Raw genomic sequence first — 20,071 nt, 5'->3', positions numbered from 1 at the left:
TCATGTTCAAGTTTGCTCATAACCACTTTAATAATAACAAGAAGTGGAAATAACCCTTATGTCCATTGAGAGTAGAGAGAATAAATAATTTGTGACTTATTCATACCTTGAATAGTACTTAGCAATTTAAAAGAATGAACTACTTTGAATGTACCACATTGTAAAACTTACTAGATATAACGCTGAGTGAACAAAACTAGATACAAATGGGCACAGCCATATGATTCCATTTATAGGAAATTCAAGACGAGGCTAAATTTAATCTATGTTGATAGAAGTCAGAAGAGGGGGCATGTGTAAATGAGAGTAAAAGTAAGACTCTCTAGGAACATGAAGAAGCTTCAGAAGTACTGCAGATATTTTATAACTTGATCTAAGTGTTTTGTAAATATGTAAAAATTGATCAAACTGTACACGTAAGATCTACGTACTGACGCTTCAAGTTTAAAATGTTTTAAAGAAAAATTTATATGGGAGCACCCTTTTAGTTGCTAGATGGGATGCTTCTCTGTTTATGGATTGCCTAATAAAGCCAATTAGCTCATTTTAAAAGTTATATGATTTAGCGTTTAATTTTTCACTCTTATGAAAGGAGGTTTTTACAATGGCAAATGCAAAAGCCAAGTGGTAGTAGATTGAGGAGTGGATACAGAGGTGAAGAAGTAGAGTCTGTGTGTGTAGACTAATCTTTCAAGATGTTTAATAATTAAAGGAAGAAAGAAGATGAACTTGAAAAGTAGGATCAAGAGAATAAACTTCTGTTACTGGTTCAAGGAAGGAGACACTGGTATATGCTTGGAAGTTAGGGGAAAGAACAGAATGCAGACAGCTGATGAAAGAACTAGAATTGATGGTTTAGCACCATGGACAGAAGCTTAAGCTTCTATGTGAGTCTCAACTCAGTCACTTATTCTTCATAACACTTTGCCCTTGCCACTTAAACTGTTCAAGATCAGTTCCTCAGCTATAAAATGGAAGGAAATGATTTTAACTTTTTATAGTGTTCACTTAATTTGAGTTCAATAAATATCTATTAAACCAATCCAAGGAGATTAGGAAGAAAAGAATTAAGAACACAGGTAGAGGAACTGAACTTATGAAATATCAGGAAGGAAGGAAATAATGGATTTTAAAAGGAAATGCTATGTTTTAAATAGCATGTGAGCAGAAAAACTAAGTTAACAGTAGATTCTTTACTTTTTCACAGTGAAACTGTCTTTTACTAAAATAGAGCCAAATTCAATGCTTACATAAGAATCCTCAAACCCTTTATAAGACTGAAGGAAATACTAAGATTCTGACTTTCCAGTATCATAATATTAGAATAGAAAAACCTATTTTCACTAGTGCTTATTTTCATTATAATCCTTTCCCCCTATGGAAAGTGAAGGGGATACCATTTGCATTCTAATAAAATGAAATATATGAATGATAATGTCAGTCTGGAATAAAACTATTCCAAACAATAGCTATTATAAAATATTGGAATTGGCAGTATTTACTGGTTTAATGTTTTTAAGCATAGAGAAACTACATTGCTTTACCGTTACGTGTGGAAACAAATTTTAAAAACCTATTAAAAAGCAAAGAAAAAGGGCTTCACTGGTGGTGCAGTGGTTGAGAGTCTGCCTGCTGATGCAGGGAACACGGGTTCATGCCCCGGTCTGGGAAGATCTCACATGCCACGGAGCGGCTGTGCCCATGAGCCATGGCTGCTGAGCCTGCGTGTCCAGAGCCTGTGCTCCGCAACGGGAGAGGCCACAACAGTGAGAAGCCCACGTACCACCAAAAAAAAAAAAAAAAAAAAGCAAAGAAAGAGATAAGTGTAAATTATACCAAAGAGTTTGCCTGTTCTGAAGGCTTGGATATTCCCATATCTTGCAATTTAAAACAATTTTTAAATGTTAAATGAATGTTTACCTTTACTTATTCCTTTCATTGGGTGCAAGAGGAAAACAAATCTGGAGGTGTCTCCTTTCAACAAGGCTTTTCTTTCCCAGTTATTTCCAGATCCTAAAGGAGAGGAGTGTGACAAGCTGAGAAATGCAGGTGCAAGTAATTGACTAGGCAAGTGTTCTATTGTCATAGAAGCAAAGCACATCAAATTAATGAGGCCCACAGAGACCCAGAAGGCTGGGGCCAGTTAGAATCCTGCCTTGGCATGCTTCAGCATGTGCTCTGGGCAACCTGGCAGCCCTTTTGTTTGTATCCCAGACAACCTAAAATTTCCGGGAAAGAGAAATCATCTTCATATCCTTACTGTGTGCAAAGATAGGTCTTCATAGAGCACATGTTTAAAGCTGAAAAGTCACTATGTGAGCTCTATGCCAATTGTAGAAGAAAAATGATTCAATGAAACTTTTTTAGCTTTTTCTTGATGATGTTTGTTAGTATAAAGTGTATTGTTTAAAATGTGAAAAAGCACCTAAGAGTCAAAAAAATTGACTTCCTAATGTTGCCATTGGCCACTTTTCTCCTTGGGCAAGTCATGTTACTACCTCTCTGAGCCTCTGTTTCCTCTTCTATAAAAATGAAATAATTGGATTGATGATCTCTTCCACTCCAAAATTCTACCAAATACAAAAATGAATTTCTAAAAAAAAATTTCTGTAGTTTGAAAAATGAATTGTCTCCTTCTTTTAAAAGGTGAGCAGGGCTTCCCTGGTGGTGCAGTGGTTGAGAGTCCGCCTGCCGATGCTGGGGACACAGGCTTGTTCCCCGGTCCGGGAAGATCCCACATGCCGCGGAGCGGCTAGGCCCGTGAGCCATGGCCGCTGAGCCTGCGCGTCTGGAGCCTGTGCTCCGCAACGGGAGAGGCCACAACAGTGAGAGGCCCGCGTACCGCAAAAAAAAAAAAAAAAAAGGGTGAGCAATTGTGGGTTTTTTTGGGGGGTGGGGGGGTTGGTTTTGGTTTGTTTGTTTGTTTAACATCACTACCTCCAGCCTGAAAAGCCTGTAGATCTAAAAGAAATGGTTATGGCACAACGTTTTTAAAAATTAAGATTTCAATAATATAAGATCAATTGCATATGGACAAGAATAAGACAATAATGCATAAAAGTAGAAATAATTGCTACAGTAATGAGAAAGTTTTTTTTTCTTTTAACTGATGTTAGTTGCAATAGCGTAGAGAAAACACTCTCAGGTCTTTGACTCTTGGGAATAAACTGGTACTTCTGGGACTAGATCCAAATCTCCATTTGGCTTCTGCCTCTGTTGGCCCCAGCACACTCCATGGTAGAGGCTGATGCTGCAGCATATGCTGGAAATATTGTTGCTGCAGGTACAGATCCAGGCTCACATGGAGCTCTCTGCTTCTAGTGGTGAAGGCAACACTCCCAGGAAAACCAGAGAGTCCAGCCATGACTTGCCAAGGAAAAGAGAAAATGTATGAAGAGAGGATTTTTTTTATGGATGTCTTTCCTAAAATGAAAAGGTAAGGTTGGGTACTTGGGTAGTGAGTAAGGACCTTAAAAATTGAGTTGATTTTCTAAGGATTTAAAGTATAAGTAGAGTGGCCCAATAAGGGTTTATGCCTCTTGGAACAAAGTCAAATATAACTAGCCATGATCTCACATGAATAGTGTAATCTAAGCACATGAACAGACTGGTCCGAAATAAGAACATCGCAGGAATGATAATAACTTACCAACCTATCCCTCTGTGCCTTGGTAGAAGTGAAATGGGCTAATTAGTTGGAAAATTATTCAGTAAGTAATAAATGCTTTTAAAAATAAGGCAGGTTGTTTTCAATTACTGAAAACATAATCTCTTGTTGTTTAAGTGTTTGCTCTCTTCCTTGCTTTAGCTCTGCTAACTGGTTATGATTTAACTGCAGGAGGCAGGACTTCTGGGATGATGTTGTAACTCAGTGAAACCTCCCTCCTGGAGAGATATCTATTAAGCTGGTCAAAGTTAACAACAACAACAAAAAATTATCCAAAGTCTTTGGAGATTGGCAAAAAGGCTTACAACAAATTTAGAAGCATTTATCTAACAAAATCTATGGAAACTCAATAAGAACAGTAGGAGGCTATGGCATTTGAGAATGGGACTATACCCATCCACCACCAACTCTGCCTCTCAGAACTATTTCAGCAGGCCCAGGAGGCTCAGAAGCCAATTGGCAGTTTCCATTTCCACAGCTCTCTGTTAGAGAAGAACTATTCCGGCAGTTTCAGCAGCTAGTGGACATCAGCAGATCCCTTTCCCACAGCTCTGGGCTGCTGGGGGGCCTATATTTAGCTGTTGGTGACAGCTGGGTGGAACATATTGACTCCCACATTGACACCCACATAAGCATGAGAGCTGGTGGAGAGTGCAGCCCCCTTTTCCTGCACAGCTCTGAGCTGCTCCAGTGGGCCTGACAGCCAAGTGGCAGCTCCCATCTCTCATAGCTTCCTAGGACAGAGACCATGTGGCAGCTGGTGAATATCAGCAGTCCCCTGCCTCTCCAGCGCTGAGTTGCAGAAGATCCATCCTGGGTAGTGGCCACAGCCAGACAGTGGCACCTGTTCTTGCCTCTCCCTACCAACATACAAAAACAGTCCTGTCTTCATAGGATCTAGGTGGAGCAGCAAGTGAAGAATGAGTTCTCCATCCCCCAACCAGTTCCTTCTCCATAGGACAGAGGTTCTGCCCATGAGAGGGTCACAAAAGTCTCAAAAGACTGGCAACAACTTGTCTATGCCAAGGGACTTAACTGTAATTGAATCAGAATGTGGAACAACTAATGCCCCAGGGTTTATCAAAAACAATAAAGCAATCAGCTAGCAATTACTGGAAGCTACAGAAGGGTATGCTATGAACAGAGGAAGTCAAAGAGACCTTAGCTAAACCGACAATTACCTCTAATAATCAAAACTGTGCCCTCTCAGAGGAGACAGAGGCTGTGCATTTCAGGGGAAACGGATCTCACTGAACTAGTCCAACCAAAGCACTAAACAAATAAAGAAGCAAACAACAACAAGCCGGTAAGTGCAAAGGATCAGTATCCAGAGTTGCCACAATGTATGTATGGAATATATGAGAGATTCAAAGAAACACAAACCCATACACAAGGCGGGGTGAGGAAAGCAGGCAACAGAAATTGTATTTGAGGGGACCCAGATGTTGGAGTTAGCAAAGACTTCAAGGCAACTATTATAAATATGTTCAAAGACCTAAAGGAAACCAGTCTTAAGGAATTAAAGGAACAAATGATGACCAAATAGAGAATATCAACAAAGAGCCAAATTATAAAGCCAAAAAAATGGCAATTCTGGAGTTGAAAAGTATGATAACCAGAAATGAATATTTCACTAGAGGGGCTCAGCAGATTTGAGGTGGCAGAAGAATCAACAAACTTGAAGATTGTTTTACAGATTGCGTAATCTCTATAAACCTGAGGACAAAAAGAATGAAGAAAAAGGAATAAAGTCTCAGAGAAAGGTGGGACACCATTAAACACACTAACATATGCATAATGGGAGTACCAGAAGAAAAGAAGAAACATACATTTGCAGATAGACAAAAAATGAGAATCTGTTGTTAGCAGACCCCCCTTACAAGAAATACTAAGGGAAATTATTTAGACTAAAAGCAAGAATATCAGACAGTAATTTGAAGCCACGTGAAAAAAGAAGTGCCAGTAAAAGGTATTCTGTTGGTAATTATAAAAGATAGTTTAATTATGTGTTTTTTCACTTAACTGATTTAAAAAGCAATTGCATAAGACAATATGTATATAATTGTACTGTTGGGCCAATAACATGTAGAAATGTAATGTATTTGACAATAGTACCACAGAAGAGCTTTGTAAAAACAAAGCTATATTGGAATAAGAAAATGACACCAGATGGTAACTCAAAGCCATGAGAAGAAATTGAGAGACCCAGAAACAGTAGATAAGAAGGTTAATGTAACAAACTTTATAAATATATACTTGTCTTCCTTTCTTCTCTCAGCCCCTTTAATTTAGTTGTGGTTCTCCTTAACCATTGAGGAGCAAGAGGTGTTCCCAAACATGCCTGAAATTGTTATCACCAAATGGGACAACCATAGTACCTGCTGTACCTGAGAAACCTTAGCATTTCTATGATGTCATATAAAATATAGTCACAGACATACATAGAATATAGATATGTTTCCCCATTTTATTTACCCAATTCCTAATTAGCAAGAGTCCTCAAACATAACTACCAGACAGTTACCAATGAATACAGCCTTAGAATGACATTTATCTGGTAAGCATTAAAGCAAAATCCAAATACTATTTGCTGCCAATATGACTCATTTTTCAAAGAACATTTTCTTCTCATTTATTTCTACACATGCATGTCACTTAAGGATATAAATATGCTCTCCCATGGAGTAAATGAGCTTTCTCAATGAAAAATGGAGAACAACGTTAGTCTCACCATGTTGGTTTTCTTCTAAGATCTGGCTTTTGTCACAGTACACTATTTGTTCCCTATCATCAAAATCTGTCACACAGTATCTTGAATAATTTTGACTTTTTTAGCTTTCTCTTAACATTATAAAATAATAAGATAGCAGTTTAGACTATTCATGTTTTGGTAAACAACTAAAATATAAACTGTCTAGACTTCCAAAAGTGAGGAAAAATAGTACTCTTTAACCTAAAATTTTTCACCTCTCAGACCATCTATAATCTGATGGAGATTATACAAGCCACATATATGTTTGTTAATCCAGCAATTCATACTTTAGGAAATCTTTATATACACTTGAATAATTAGGATTTATTGGTATCATTTAAAATGGGTCCAGGTGAGAGTTGCATGGCAAGCTGAGGTTGTATTCTAACAGAGTTCTATGGAAGCAAACAAGTCTGAGAATGTTTAGAGTATCCTTTTCTTCAGAAATAAGTATAATACACACTCTTAATACACAAGACTTAATTTAGTGGTACATCATGGTCCACATGCTGAAAAATTTACTACAAATAACATCACCTCTTAGCTACTGTGCAGCGAAGTTTTACACACCTTAGCTGTATTAACCTTAACAATTCTAGTTCCTGAAGATGTAACACTCATATTTATCACCACATGCCATAACATAGATTAAGTTCCTTAGATACATTATATGTGGCTTGTATTTCAGGGGATACATCTTCAAGTTTGCTCTGGGTGTAATACATCTTCAAGTTACACTCTGGGTGTAAAAGCCACAAGTTGTGTCAACAAGGCTTTTACAAACATCTCTGAATTCCACTGAGCATCCAAATGAACGGAGCCAGCAAGCTGCCTTTCTCCAAATCCCAAAGTCCTGAGGGGCATGAGTGTTCATGAGGGTCAGTGAACTACAGATTCTGTAGAGATTTAAGAAGACAGAAGGTCAGTGGTAACTCTGAATTTAGAAAAGGATATCACACTGTTTTCCATTTGCCCTGAAGATTAAAAAGAGAAGAAGACTTGAGTAACAGATGCCAGACACAAAGAAAGCTGCCCACATTTTGAGTGACAAGATATAGGAAAAAAACTACTAAGAGCCACATTTGGAAAGTTCTACCTTTATCATAAGGAGACCGTGTCTTCTGAGAGAATTTCCAATACAATTCCTCTGTGAGATGAGTGATGGAGGAGATACACTACAGGTCTCTTCCCAATCTACAACTCAATGAAACTATCTTCAAGAGTAAGAGAAACCACAGACTACATCTGGTTTCTGAAGTCACAAGACCTTGGTAACATCAAGGTAATATCCCTGCTTTTGATACATATGCAGATAAACCTCTTCAAAATTTCTTTGTTTAACTTTAACCTTTACCACGAAGATTTCTGTCTCTCATTTAGCCTCTGCTCACTCAACTCTATGTACATCGAAAGTGGAGGGTAGGATGGAATTATATTACAATTATATTGTGATTACTATCATCACAATTATATTGTTTTCCTCCCAAGTTCATTATTTAATATCCCAAATCTAAATAATTAATAAGAAAGCATAGCTGTCATCTCTGCTCCATTAGTACAATTAACAAAAAATGGGATATTTAAAATATAATCTCCATTGTATCCACTGTAATGCAGTTATACTCCAATAAAGACGTTAAAAAAAATATATATATATAATCTCATTTTTATACTTATCTCTTATGGAATTTTCTTAAATTTGATTTTAGGCTGGAAAAAATGTGAAATATCAAAAAACAATTATGACCACATGCCACACAGAATACTCAAGAAGAGTGTAATAGCTTATGACCAACAAAATGCTGAGTTTCAGTGACCCACATAGAATGTTTAATACCTTTCTGAAGATATATAATCAAAGTAACAAAGGTACATCATTTTTTAGGATACACACACATTTGTCTCACTAATTTGTCTCACTAGAAAAGAACCATAAGAGTCAGTAGCAGATAAAGGAAACCTCAGGTGAATTATACTTCAAGCATTTAAAAAAAAAGACATTCTACATAACAGATGTCTTTCAACAATTTGTCAAAATTCTGAAAACTATTATATCCATGAATCTTCTTATACCCCATAATCAGATAAAACTTCTTTAAAAGCATCTCTGTCTTATTAAAAGAGCAATTTATAATAATTTAAATCACATTACCAAAAGCCCATCATAGCTCTTTCCCTTTACATATCCTTATCTCAAACATAATTTCTACAGCTTGGCAGTGTGTAAAATCCTGTATTCTTCCCACAAAAAAAAAAAAATTATCAATTTCCTCACCATGGCATACACTATGCATCACACATCAGAGGGAAGAGCCCTCCCAATAATGAGAAAGTTTTAAATTATATTGAGTAATTTGGTATCAATTAATATTGAAGAATCTATCTAGAAGATTCATCTGAACTAATGTCCTTAACCCAGACAAGACTGCATTCATCTTCTTCCCACTTTGTCCTCACCTCCTTCTCCAGTCCTACTTTTACCTAGATTAAAAAACTCAGTTCTGGGGCTTCCCTGGTGGTGCAGTGGTTGGGAGTCCGCCTGCCGATTCGGGGGACGCGGGTTCGTGCCCCGGTCCGGGAGAGTCCCACATGCCGCGGAGCGGCTGGGCCGTGGGCCATGGCCGCTGGGCCTGCGCGTCCGGAGCCTGTGCTCCGCAACGAGAGAGGCCACAACAGTGAGAGGCCCGCGTACCGCAAAAAAAAAAAAAAAAAAAAAAAAAAACAACTCAGTTCTGTTTTCCATATCCAGTACCAAATTTTACCCAAGTCTACAGATTTTGTTCTTCATTTTGGCACAGACAGCAGCAGAAAGAAAAGGCTTAACTGGCAACTTTAATCCAGTCCTCTCTTCCCACAACAAGCTCACCAACAACCCCTAATAAACATAATAAAAATAGCCAATATTCATTGAGCATATTTCTATTGGCCCTGCTCTAAATGCTTCTCCTATGTTATCTCCTTGCATCTCTATAACATCTGTACAAAATAAAGACTAATATTACCTCCATTTTATGGATGATAAAACTGAGGCACAGAGAACTTGAGAAATTTGCCCAAGGGCAAACAGCTAAGTTACAACAGAACTGGGATTTGAACGCAGGCATCATCTGGCACCAGAAACTATGTTATTACTAACTATGCTATATTGACTACTGGTTTAAAAAAAAAAAACAGAACGCTTATTATGCAAACAGTGTCGAGCCATGTGAAACAGATGTACAGTGTAAGGTAAAACAACATATTTTGCTGTAAAAAAAAAAAAACAACTTCAAGGTAATTCCTTATCTTCTTTGTCCTAATAGATTTTTCTGATACCAAAAAGCTAACAGGTAAAGTTATTAAAATGTGCTTTTATAGACACTTCAGTGGACAAGAACTACATCAAGACCTCATTAGCACTGTCTTAACAAACCTTTTGAATAAGATGGCCAAATTTTTTGAGTGTCCTATAGACTGAATGTTTGTGTCTCCCCATCACCACCCCCTGATTCATATGTTGAAACCTAATCCCCAGTGTGATTGCATTAAGAGATAGGACCTTTGGGAGATTATTAGGTCATGAGGGTGGAGCCCTCACAAATAGGATTAGTGTCCTTACAGGAGACCCCAGAGAGCTCCCTTGCACCTTCTGCCATGTGAGGCTACAGAGAGAAGGCAGCCGATTGTGACCCAGGAAACTGGCCTTCACCAGGTAACAAACCTACCAACACCTTCATCTTGGACTTCCCAGCCTCCAGAACTTTAAGAAATAAATATTTGTTATGTAAGCTACCTGGTCTATAGTATTTTTGGTATAGCAGCCTGAAGAGACTAAGACAGACAGAATGCATTAATTTTTTATCTTTCAATGATATCTTAGTACTGATGACAGTCAAAGAAATTGAAGTAAACTGGTGACACTGTGAAAAAGAAAATTCTGATTTACCCTGTCAGTTGTCATGGATTCACATGTGCCACATACATTGAAATCTGAAGGTTGGAGCAGGTGCAGTTGAGAGAATATAAACCAGTTGAGTCTCTGGATGACTGACTGCCTTTGCAGGGTTCCAGGATTTTTTTTTTTTCTTTTTTAAATTAACAGCCAGAATGCTCCTTAAAAACAGAAATGGCCTGAGATGCAGAGCCATCTGTTATGTAAAGATAAAATAAATAGAGGGGATTTTTCAAGGCCTCAACATTTAGGGTCTTCACGGTGCTAGTGACTAGGCAACAATGCAAAGAAACATCCAGTTATAAAAAGAACTTTCTCTACCACCTTGTGCTAAGAAAGCACACCTGAGGCTCAAATATACAGAACTGGTCCCTGATATAATTTTTCTTCATTGTCTCTGCAAAGGAATGACCTTGTTGCTCCCTTATTCCATACATTCTCTCAGGCCAAAATTGCATAGCTTTATCCCCCTTCAAGAGGTTTCCCAGGCAAAAACTGATGGAGGAGTGTTTGGTATTGTGGAGAGATCATTGGCCTGGGGACTGAGAAACCAGATTCTAGTTGCAAGTCACCAAAAAGCTATGTGATCTGAGCACTCTTTGTCCAAACTGGGCCTCAGTTTCCTTTATCTGTGAAATGGGAAGACTTGCAGTAAACGAAAATGAGCTCTAAAATATCTTCCACTTTTAAAAATATTTGGTTATCCTAGACTCACAACAAATAAGGGGTCAACAACTTAACTGCAAATGCTACCTCCGAAATGACTTATGCTTAGTGATCACATTTTTAGCTGATTTAAATATCACTTCCTCAGAGAAGTCTTTGTGACCACTATATGAATGGAGCACCCTTCCCCCATCCTTATCCCTCTACTCCATTGTTTTTCTTCCTAACACTTTCACCTGATAGCATGTGTATGTCCATATTCTATCTTCCCCTTGGGGAGGGTACAGACTTGGAACTCTTTCTGTATCCTCATTACCTGGGACAGTGCCTGATATTGGTTGAAATAAAGAATTGTGTCACTACCTAATTATTCTATTTTAGCAGTCTGGTTTTTAATACACCTATTTCAAATAACAATTTAATCTCTAGTCCTTAAAACTCAAAACATTAGCATCTCTTGATTATTATATATTTCATTGTCATAAGTCAAATCAAAATGAATCTGATAAAAAAGCAAAGAAACCGGGGCTTCCCTGGTGGTACAGTGGTTAAGAATCCACCCGCCAATGCAGGGGACATGGGTTTGAGCCCTGGTCCGGGAAGATCCCATGTGCGGCGGAGCAACTAAGCCCATGCGCCACAACTACTGCGCCTGTGCTCTAGAGCCCAAGAGCCACAACTACTGAGCCCGCACGCCTAGAGCCCGTGCTCAACAAGAGAAGCCATTGCAATAAGAAGCCCATGCACCACAACAAAGAGTAGTCCCTGCTCGCCACAGCAGCAAAGACCCAATGCAGCCAAAAATAAATAAATAAATAAATAAATAAATAAAATTAATTTGTTTAAAAAAAAGCAAAAACGCCAAAAAAGGTTTTCATTGGATTAGTGCTGGAAATAAAAGTAGCTTTGAAGTTGGAAAAATGTTGTTTGACTCTGGTTCTCAAGGTTTTTGTTTTTTTCCCTTACCAGTTCAGTTGGACAGATACTTCTTGACAGTCAACCATGAGGTAGGTACTAGAAGGTCAAAGATGAGTAAGACATGATCTATACCTTACGTGTAGAGTTCAGTAGGAATAACAAAGAAATAGACCACTTACGTTACTTCAGGAACAGACAAAAGAGGAATTTAGAATAAATGGAGCCTTCTGAAATGTGTAGTTCTGGAAACATAACCAGTCTACTTTTCAAATTTTTATATAAGAGCAATTTCTTCCTACATAGATGTGTGAAACCTCAAATAGAAAAATGCTTCATTATTTAGCAAGGTTAAAATTTTCTTTTGCTTCTATATATGATTTTTACTATGCATTTTAGTACCCAATTTGTTCACATTAGTTTAAATCAGTCCCATTAATGATGTTGGAGGAGATTAATATTGCAGTAATTTCCATGCTGGGTATTTTATGGGAGAGCAGAAAAAGCACCATGAAAACAATGGAGGGTACAAACACTCTTGTTGACTTAGATGGTTTTTCCTTCACTTTTCTCATTTTGTAGATGCTTAGCACACCCATCATATACTATTCAAGGGGAAAAATTTAATTACAGTCTATAAATAATAGTTATAACATATGACGTATAATTACATATACTGTATATAATTAATTATAAATCTAGACTACAATTCAAATTATATTTAATTTCTAATGCATTTTGCCACTTATTAAGAATTATAGTAAAAGAGATAAGATGGAATTCCTGCTAAAATTAGGGATTTGTGGATTTCAATTATGTCTCTAGAATTACCATGAATAGAGGAAAAAGGCAAAATCTGGAAATTCTAGTCCTAGGTGGCTAGTACAGTCACCCTTAGAAGGGCCTTTTAACTTCTCTCAGCCTAAGTTTCTTCATCTGGGGGAGAAAAAAGAAAGAGAGGTTGAAGAAGATAATTTCCATGGTTTCTTCAAGTTCTAAGTGTTCTAAGCATGTGTTACGAATAATTAAAAACTTGCTATTATCTCTCCAAATAATTGAAGTACAAACCACTACTTGTGGTCTGTGAGTGATCCAGACTTTTCCCTGTGTAAACATCATCAGCAGTATTATTCAAGGTAAGTTACTTTTGTGGAAATACAAACCTTACAACATAGAAAACTTTTTAAAACATTAAAACTTACCTATCAAAACAAGTTAAATAAGGCTACTGGCTATCAAAAGATGGCATAGGGCTTCCCTGGTGGCACAGTGGTTGAGAGTCTGCCTGCCGATGCAGGGGACACGGGTTCGTGCCCCGGTCCGGAAAGATCCCACATGCTGCAGAGCAGCTAGGACCGTGAGCCATGGCCGCTGGGCCTGTGCGTCCGGAGCCTGTGCTCCGCAACAGGAGAGGCCACAACAGTGAGTGGCCCGCGTACCGCAAAAAAAAAAAGGCATATACTAGTGGTGTCCAAACCTGGGTAGTAATCAGAATCACTAGGAATTTTTTTTTTTTTAACGGAATCAGAGTGTCTCATCATGGGGCCCAGGATTTTTTTTTCTTTTAATTTCCTCCTGTGATTTTGATGTGTAGTCAAATCTGTGAACCGCTGTTATAAACAATAAATGTTATGAGTTCTGAACACTGAGGGACCCCTGTGCTCTAAATTAGTTTGGGAAAGCTAATAATCATGTTTATTATTGAAATTGATTTATAATTTTTTCTTGATCAGCCAGTAATTGTACAAACAAAACTGAGAGTAGTAATTCCTTAGGGGTACAATAATCAACCAGACTTTTCATACAAGTGAATTGCATTCAAACAGACTCATATATTCTCCCTCAAATCTCATAACAATAATAAGTATTACACCTTATATCAGTATAGTGTTTTATGGATTATATTGTGCTCCACATGAATTTTCATTTGAACCTTAGTTATGTTATACCCATTTTAAAAATCAGGAAATTAAATCTCAGAGATAATCATTCCACGATCACACAAATAAGTAGAAGCTTAAGTTTAAACAAAAGCTTTTCTGACTCTAAATGCTTCTTATCTAATCTCATAAACAGTAAAACCTGTTCTCGACATAAGATACCATCTAAAGCCGTACCATATTAAACTACTGTTTTTATAACTTAAGTTTATATTTAATTTAGGCAGGTAAGAAATTTTTTCTCAAAGACTTGCATATACTTTTAATTTATATGACTTCTAAGTCAGAATCACTCTTACCTCAACAGCTCAAAATTAATATTCAGAGTGATCTTAATTCTACTTTTTTAAGCTCCATCCAAAAACCTGGGGAAAACTCTCTGCTAGGCATGACAGTGGGTGAAAACGATCTCTCCCATTAGGAAGCAAACAAGCCTGAATGCCACAGGAGAAAGTTTTATAAATAAAAACAGAAAACCAAAAACTGTAGCTGTCATCCAAGAGAAAATTCCACAGGGTCATCCTTTAATAAGAGCAGAGCTCCTGAGACAGAACAGAAGAGCACAAACTTTGGAGTCAGATGAACTTGGGTTTAAATGCAGGCTGTGCCACTTAATAGTTATGTCTGCTTGGGCAAGTCATCTTACAAATGGAGATATATAAGATATATCCTATTGTACTAGTTTTCTATCTCTGCTGTAACAAATTACCACAAATTTAGCAGTTTAACAACACAAATTTATCTTGCAGTTCTGCGAGTCAGAAGTCTGAAGCAGATCTCACTGGACTAAAATAAAAGGTTGTCAGGGCTGCATTCCTTTTGGAAGCTGTAGGCCGAATCCATTTCCTTGCCTTTTCCAGCCTCTAGAGAATGCCTGCATTCCTTGGTTTGAGGCCATGTACATCTTCCAAGCCAGCAGTGACTGGTCAAGTCTTTCTCTCTCTGCATCATTCTGACACTGGCTCTACTACCTCCCTCCTCCACCTTGAAGGATCCTTGTGATTGGGCCCACCTGGATAATCCAGAATAACCTCCCTATTTTAAGGTCAGCAGATTAATAACCTTTATTCTATCTTCAACCTCAATTCCCCTTTACCATGTAATAGAACATAATCATTCACAGGTTTCAGGAGATACAAAATATTAAGATGCAGAGGCAAATCAGAGAGAGGTCTGAGATTTTGTCTGGCACCCTAGGTTCCTTCCTACTTTGGATATGTACTCTTTGGCCCAGAATAATAGATGGGATCTCTAAGGAAACTACACATAGTGGGGAGTATTTAAGTATGAAAGATCTCCATTTTATTCCCCCAGATAGTTGTATGACATTTGCCAGGGAGCCATGCCTGTTAAATTCATAAGATTGTTGGTTGGGGTGTTTTTTTAATTGTTTGTTTGTTTGTTTGTTTTAGGATATATCTAAGGACTCAGTCACTTTTCCATTTGTCCAAAAATTAAATATAGATGATCTCTTCTGTGTTCTGGGTTTTACTGAAAAATATAAAAAATCCTCTAGAGTCTGACAAAGCAGGATTTTTTTAGGACTGTCATTGGGATCAAAATGCCTAGGTTTTCATTTCATTTACTGGTAAATAATAAGAATCTTTCTAAGTGTTCATTTCCTGGTCTGTAAAATAAAAATACTAATGACTGTGTTACATGTTTACTGTAAGGACAGAAATCATCTTAAATTACCTAATACCATTTTCAGCACATATTGGCACACAATAAGTGGTAGTCATTATTTTACCCTATAGAATAGATGTTTCTACCCCTTGACACTGTCCCAATTGACTTCAGTTTTATTGCCTCTGCTTAATTTAGCCATACTTAAGTTCAAAGCCTCCAGGAATAAAGTCTTCATGTTTTTTAGGGGAATAAAGTCCTCCTCCTCCTCTAGAGTTTACTTTCTGCTCTGAGGAATAGGATGTCAGTACCAGCAACTTTATAGATATGGAACAAAAGTGGTGATTTACCCATGATATTCTTCAAAACTGGCCTGGTGTTCCTTTTCCAAAGTACTACTCCCTGCTCTCTCAAGGACTCCAAGAGTTTATCCATTGTCTTGCAGCTCATTTCTCTTGAGCCGTAGATGAGATTAACAAACCTGTCTTACCATGACATGTATAACCACCACCCCAAATCTGATTTCCTTCTAAGCATGTTCCAAAACTAGCCTACCTTGAGACCTTATAATTTTTCTAGGAAAGAGCACATGATTCTTGCATCTAGACAACTAAGGTTACTTATCCAAATAAACTTAGCCTCAAAACTGTTAGCATAGGGAAGGAAAGTCAAGTGAGATAGTAAGACAGGTAAATAATATAGTAAATTCTCAAATATTAACAAATGTGAAGAGACATTTATTATTGTTTTCTGTTCCCCTTTTTCTGGCACAGAAATGACTCCCTTAATATGTACCAATCATTGTACCAGATCCTTTTGTCATACACTTGTTTAAAGTTGGAATTTGGCCAAAGTCAAGCTAATCAAGTTTCCAACATAACCACTAGTCTGAAGTCTTCATGGCCATATATAGAGCCACAGGCCACTGCCAAATGACTAGTCTGATCCCTCATCAGTCAAATTCCCAGAAAGAGAATATGATCGTCCATTATCAAGTAAACGCATTGAGTGGTTTTGGGTCAGGTGTCCATCTCTATCCAATATTGAGTTGAACAGTGAAATTGCAAAAAGAACTAGGAGTTGCCAAAAAAAAAAAAATCTTTTAGAACTGTAATCCTAAAATTGAATGAATAAACAGTATTAAATAAAATGCATCTGAATAGAAAGTGTAACTCACATAGTGGTTTGAAGTTGACTGATATTGCTTAAAATAAAAGGATAATCAAAGGTTCTTTGATTTTAGTAGCATAGCATAGCCGTGGCTATGAATTACTTGAAAGTAAACTATGAATGCATGTTCCCAGGACCAGGCTATGTCAGAAGTATTTCCTGAAGGAGTTAGTCTTCCATGTGATACTTCCAGCAAAACATTCCCTGCCAATAATGGCTGGTTTTCCATAAGAATTGAATATTACCTCTCCCCTTCCACCAGGTGAATAGACAGAAGACAGCAGATAGCTGAGGGTAGGAATGCCACCAGCAAGGACAAGGAAGCCCTTGCAATAAAACCAAAAGAGTGGGGTCCTTAACAACCAGCAAAGCCCTGGCTTTGACCCAAAAGGGTCTAGAGTGAGAACATTAAAGTCCCAACAATTTACCTAGAAACAGGAACCTCAATTCTCTAGAGGCCAACAGCCAGAGTTTCTGAAGAAGTAGATCAAGACATTGTGAAATGGATCCAGAAATTAGGATAAAGGAGGATCCCACAGAACTGGGCCAACAGAACAACATGTGCTGCATTAAGGATGACTGGCCAGTGAAGAGATGCCAACTTTCCAGGTAAAAAAAGGTTTTGATGGTCTAAAAAGCTCACAATGTAAGCAAAAGACATGCAGACAGCTATGTCTGCTTTGTAAACATTAGTTGTAACACCCCACAAATTGTGTGAATCAAATAATTCTCTTACAATCTCTTTTGCTAGAAGGTACTGCCTTAAGTATCTTATTAGGTATTGTGGAACCTAAAACAGCTAAAATCTAAGTGGACCTAACCAGTGATATCCTTTCTGTATTGGTGTGCATGTAAAAACTGAATAATCCTAATTGATTCTACCTTTGCTCCCACCTGCTGGGTACAAAAAATAGGTTAAAATTTGCTAAGAGGGTAGATCTTACGTAAGTGCTCTTACCACACACACACACACACACACACACACACACACAAATGATAATAAAGGGGGCAGGAGGAAACTGAGAGGTGACAAATATGTTTATGACCTGATGGTAGTGATGGTTTCATGGGTATATACTTATCCCCAAACTCAAGTTGTATACATTAAATATACACAGCTTTTGGAATGTCAATCGTATCTCAGTAAAGTGGTTTTTAAAATGAAGAGTCATCCAGGAAATGTTCTGTCTCTCTTCCTGGTAACTAAAGAACAGTTACTTATAATTTCTTCTCACGTTTTTTTCAGCTGGGATATCTTAGGTAACAGGAATCGTTGCTTATTGCCTTATACAATGCATTTCTATGAAATGAAACATCATTTATCACCTTGGATAGAGACTTTTTTTTAGCTGTCAATACTTTGTGTGTTACATTCCTAAGAAACAATTAAAAAAAAAAAAACTAGCCCTTGCTGGTGTGGTAAAGTCACCATCTCATGAATATATTAGTCATTGCTGCTGAGAAACTGTTGATTGTAGATATACCCAATCTGTGTACACATATGAAGCAGGACATTTATATGAATTGTTCAAATATTTTCAGATAAATAACTCCCTAACACCTTTATCCCAACACATTTCTCCTCTAGCTTGTTTTATTAATAAGCACACTTTATAGAATGCCTTTCTTCAAGTGCATGGTTAAGGAATGAGGGACATGGGGCAGGGAAGATATTGCTAGTACAAGTTGAATACATAAATACATTAATCACACAGCAGTTGACATTACAGTGTGAGAGCAGCTCAGCCCCTGACTCCTACTCCTATCAACTCAATACATATTTATCAAGGCCTTACTCTATACCTAGCACTCTGGTGAGAGGTTGCAGAGAAGAAAGAGAGAGGGAGGAAGAAAGGGAGAGAGGGAGAGTAAACACTGCCCAAGGAATGCTGCCCTAGTTGGAAGATGAGACATACATACAGGAAACAACAAAAGAACACTACTCAACTATTGCCACGTTCTTTCTTCCTCTGACCAATAATTATTAAATATTTATTTAATAATTATTAAATTATTTAATAATTATTCATTGTCTATCATTACTACTACAAGGTATCTAAGAGAATTGGGACTCAAGTCAGTTATTTTTCTCCTATTTCATAGGTCTGGAAAAAGTCTTAATAGGAGAGGAGGGGAAAAAAATAAAATTATTGGTAAAAAGAAAGTATGAGATTATCTATGATTGTCATTTTCTGTGTCATAACATTTCCATATTATCATAGAAAATCAAATAGCTTTATTGGGTATTATAACATTAAAATATATGTAAAATATGATATATAGATATTATTCTACATATACAAAAGTCTATTTTCAAGGTCATGGTTTTCTTTAAGAATCAGACTGAGTTACATATTTAGAATATAATAGATCCACAAGGTCTTTAATATTAGGCAGACCTTGATTTGAATACTAATTCCCTGAATTCCTTACTTAAGACTCATATAATCAAGGGGAGATAATTTAACTTTTCTGTGCCTCAATTTCCTCTTCTGTCAAATAAAGCTAACTACAGCTAGTTGGAAGGAAATAATGAAGATTAACGTAAGTGATATGAATAATTTCACCTAGTACAGAGCCAGGTTCATAACACGTAATTAATAAATGCCAGTTTCCCTTCCCTCTAAGCATACAGGCAAATATATGATCTAAAGCTTAAAAAGAGAAATATCCAAAAGCAGAATTTGTATGTTGTGAAAATTAAGAAGACAACACACTGCATTTAATTTAAAATATCATCGTGAAGTAGGCATTTAACTTTAGTAAACATCTGTAGGGATCTCCCTCACTATAGGCTCTTGGTACTTAGCACAGACCTCTCTTAGAGTACTTAATATTCTCTTTTCGTGATTAACTGTGTGCATGTCTGTCTCTTCCATCCTATAATGAGCTCTATGAGGTCGACATCCAAATCTTTTATATAACATCGCATTGTTAAATGACTGCAGGCACATGTGAATGAACAAATGCATAAAAACCAGGAGATAGGAATTCAGAAACCATCTCTGTATGAATAAGATGCACTGCTATACAGCAATGAGAGCCTATGAACTTACTACCTAACCACAAAAATGAAATAAAGTCTAAGTAAAAAAATAAAGACATCTCAATAATGAGGAAAATTCTTGTGTTAGAATATTAAGTGGGAAAAGTAAATTTTGTATATCTGGAATGATAACTATGTTGAATTTTTTAACTACATAGTGAAGAAAAAGAAAGAAACACAATAAATATTAGTGGTCAAGATCAATCACTGCCTCTTAAAGGACACTTTAAATGCTCATCTTATTTTGATCTCTCTCAATTTGACCTTGACATTTTCTTCTCACTGTACACATTTTTCCTGGACAATCTTCCTTATTCATCTATTCAATCAACATATTATTACTTAAGTGCCTCCCATG

At 37.1% G+C, this 20,071-nt stretch overlaps 1 protein-coding gene across 16 annotated transcripts in view; it reads right to left on the bottom strand.

Annotated features, from left to right (window-relative positions):
* LOC307197500 (uncharacterized protein) overlaps positions 1–20,071 on the bottom strand; it is a 254,047-nt gene that overhangs the window by 95,594 nt on the left and 138,382 nt on the right. For 13 of the 16 annotated variants that reach the window (XR_013831425.1, XR_013831426.1, XR_013831427.1 and 10 more), the window contains one exon: positions 1,921–2,013. The exons of 2 other annotated variants lie outside the window; for them this stretch is intronic. The gene's annotated coding sequence lies outside the window, so the exon portion shown is untranslated. Of the gene's footprint in view, positions 1–1,920; positions 2,014–12,762; positions 13,012–20,071 lie in introns of those variants that run through there. One more of the 16 variants, XM_079943422.1, reaches the window with a different exon arrangement.

This window comes from Stenella coeruleoalba (assembly GCF_951394435.1).
Source record: "Stenella coeruleoalba genome assembly, chromosome: 14".
In the NCBI taxonomy this organism is placed as follows: Eukaryota; Metazoa; Chordata; class Mammalia; order Artiodactyla; family Delphinidae; genus Stenella; species Stenella coeruleoalba.
The sequence above is the reverse complement of the archived record's forward strand: the minus strand, read 5'-3'. Positions and strand labels throughout refer to the sequence as shown.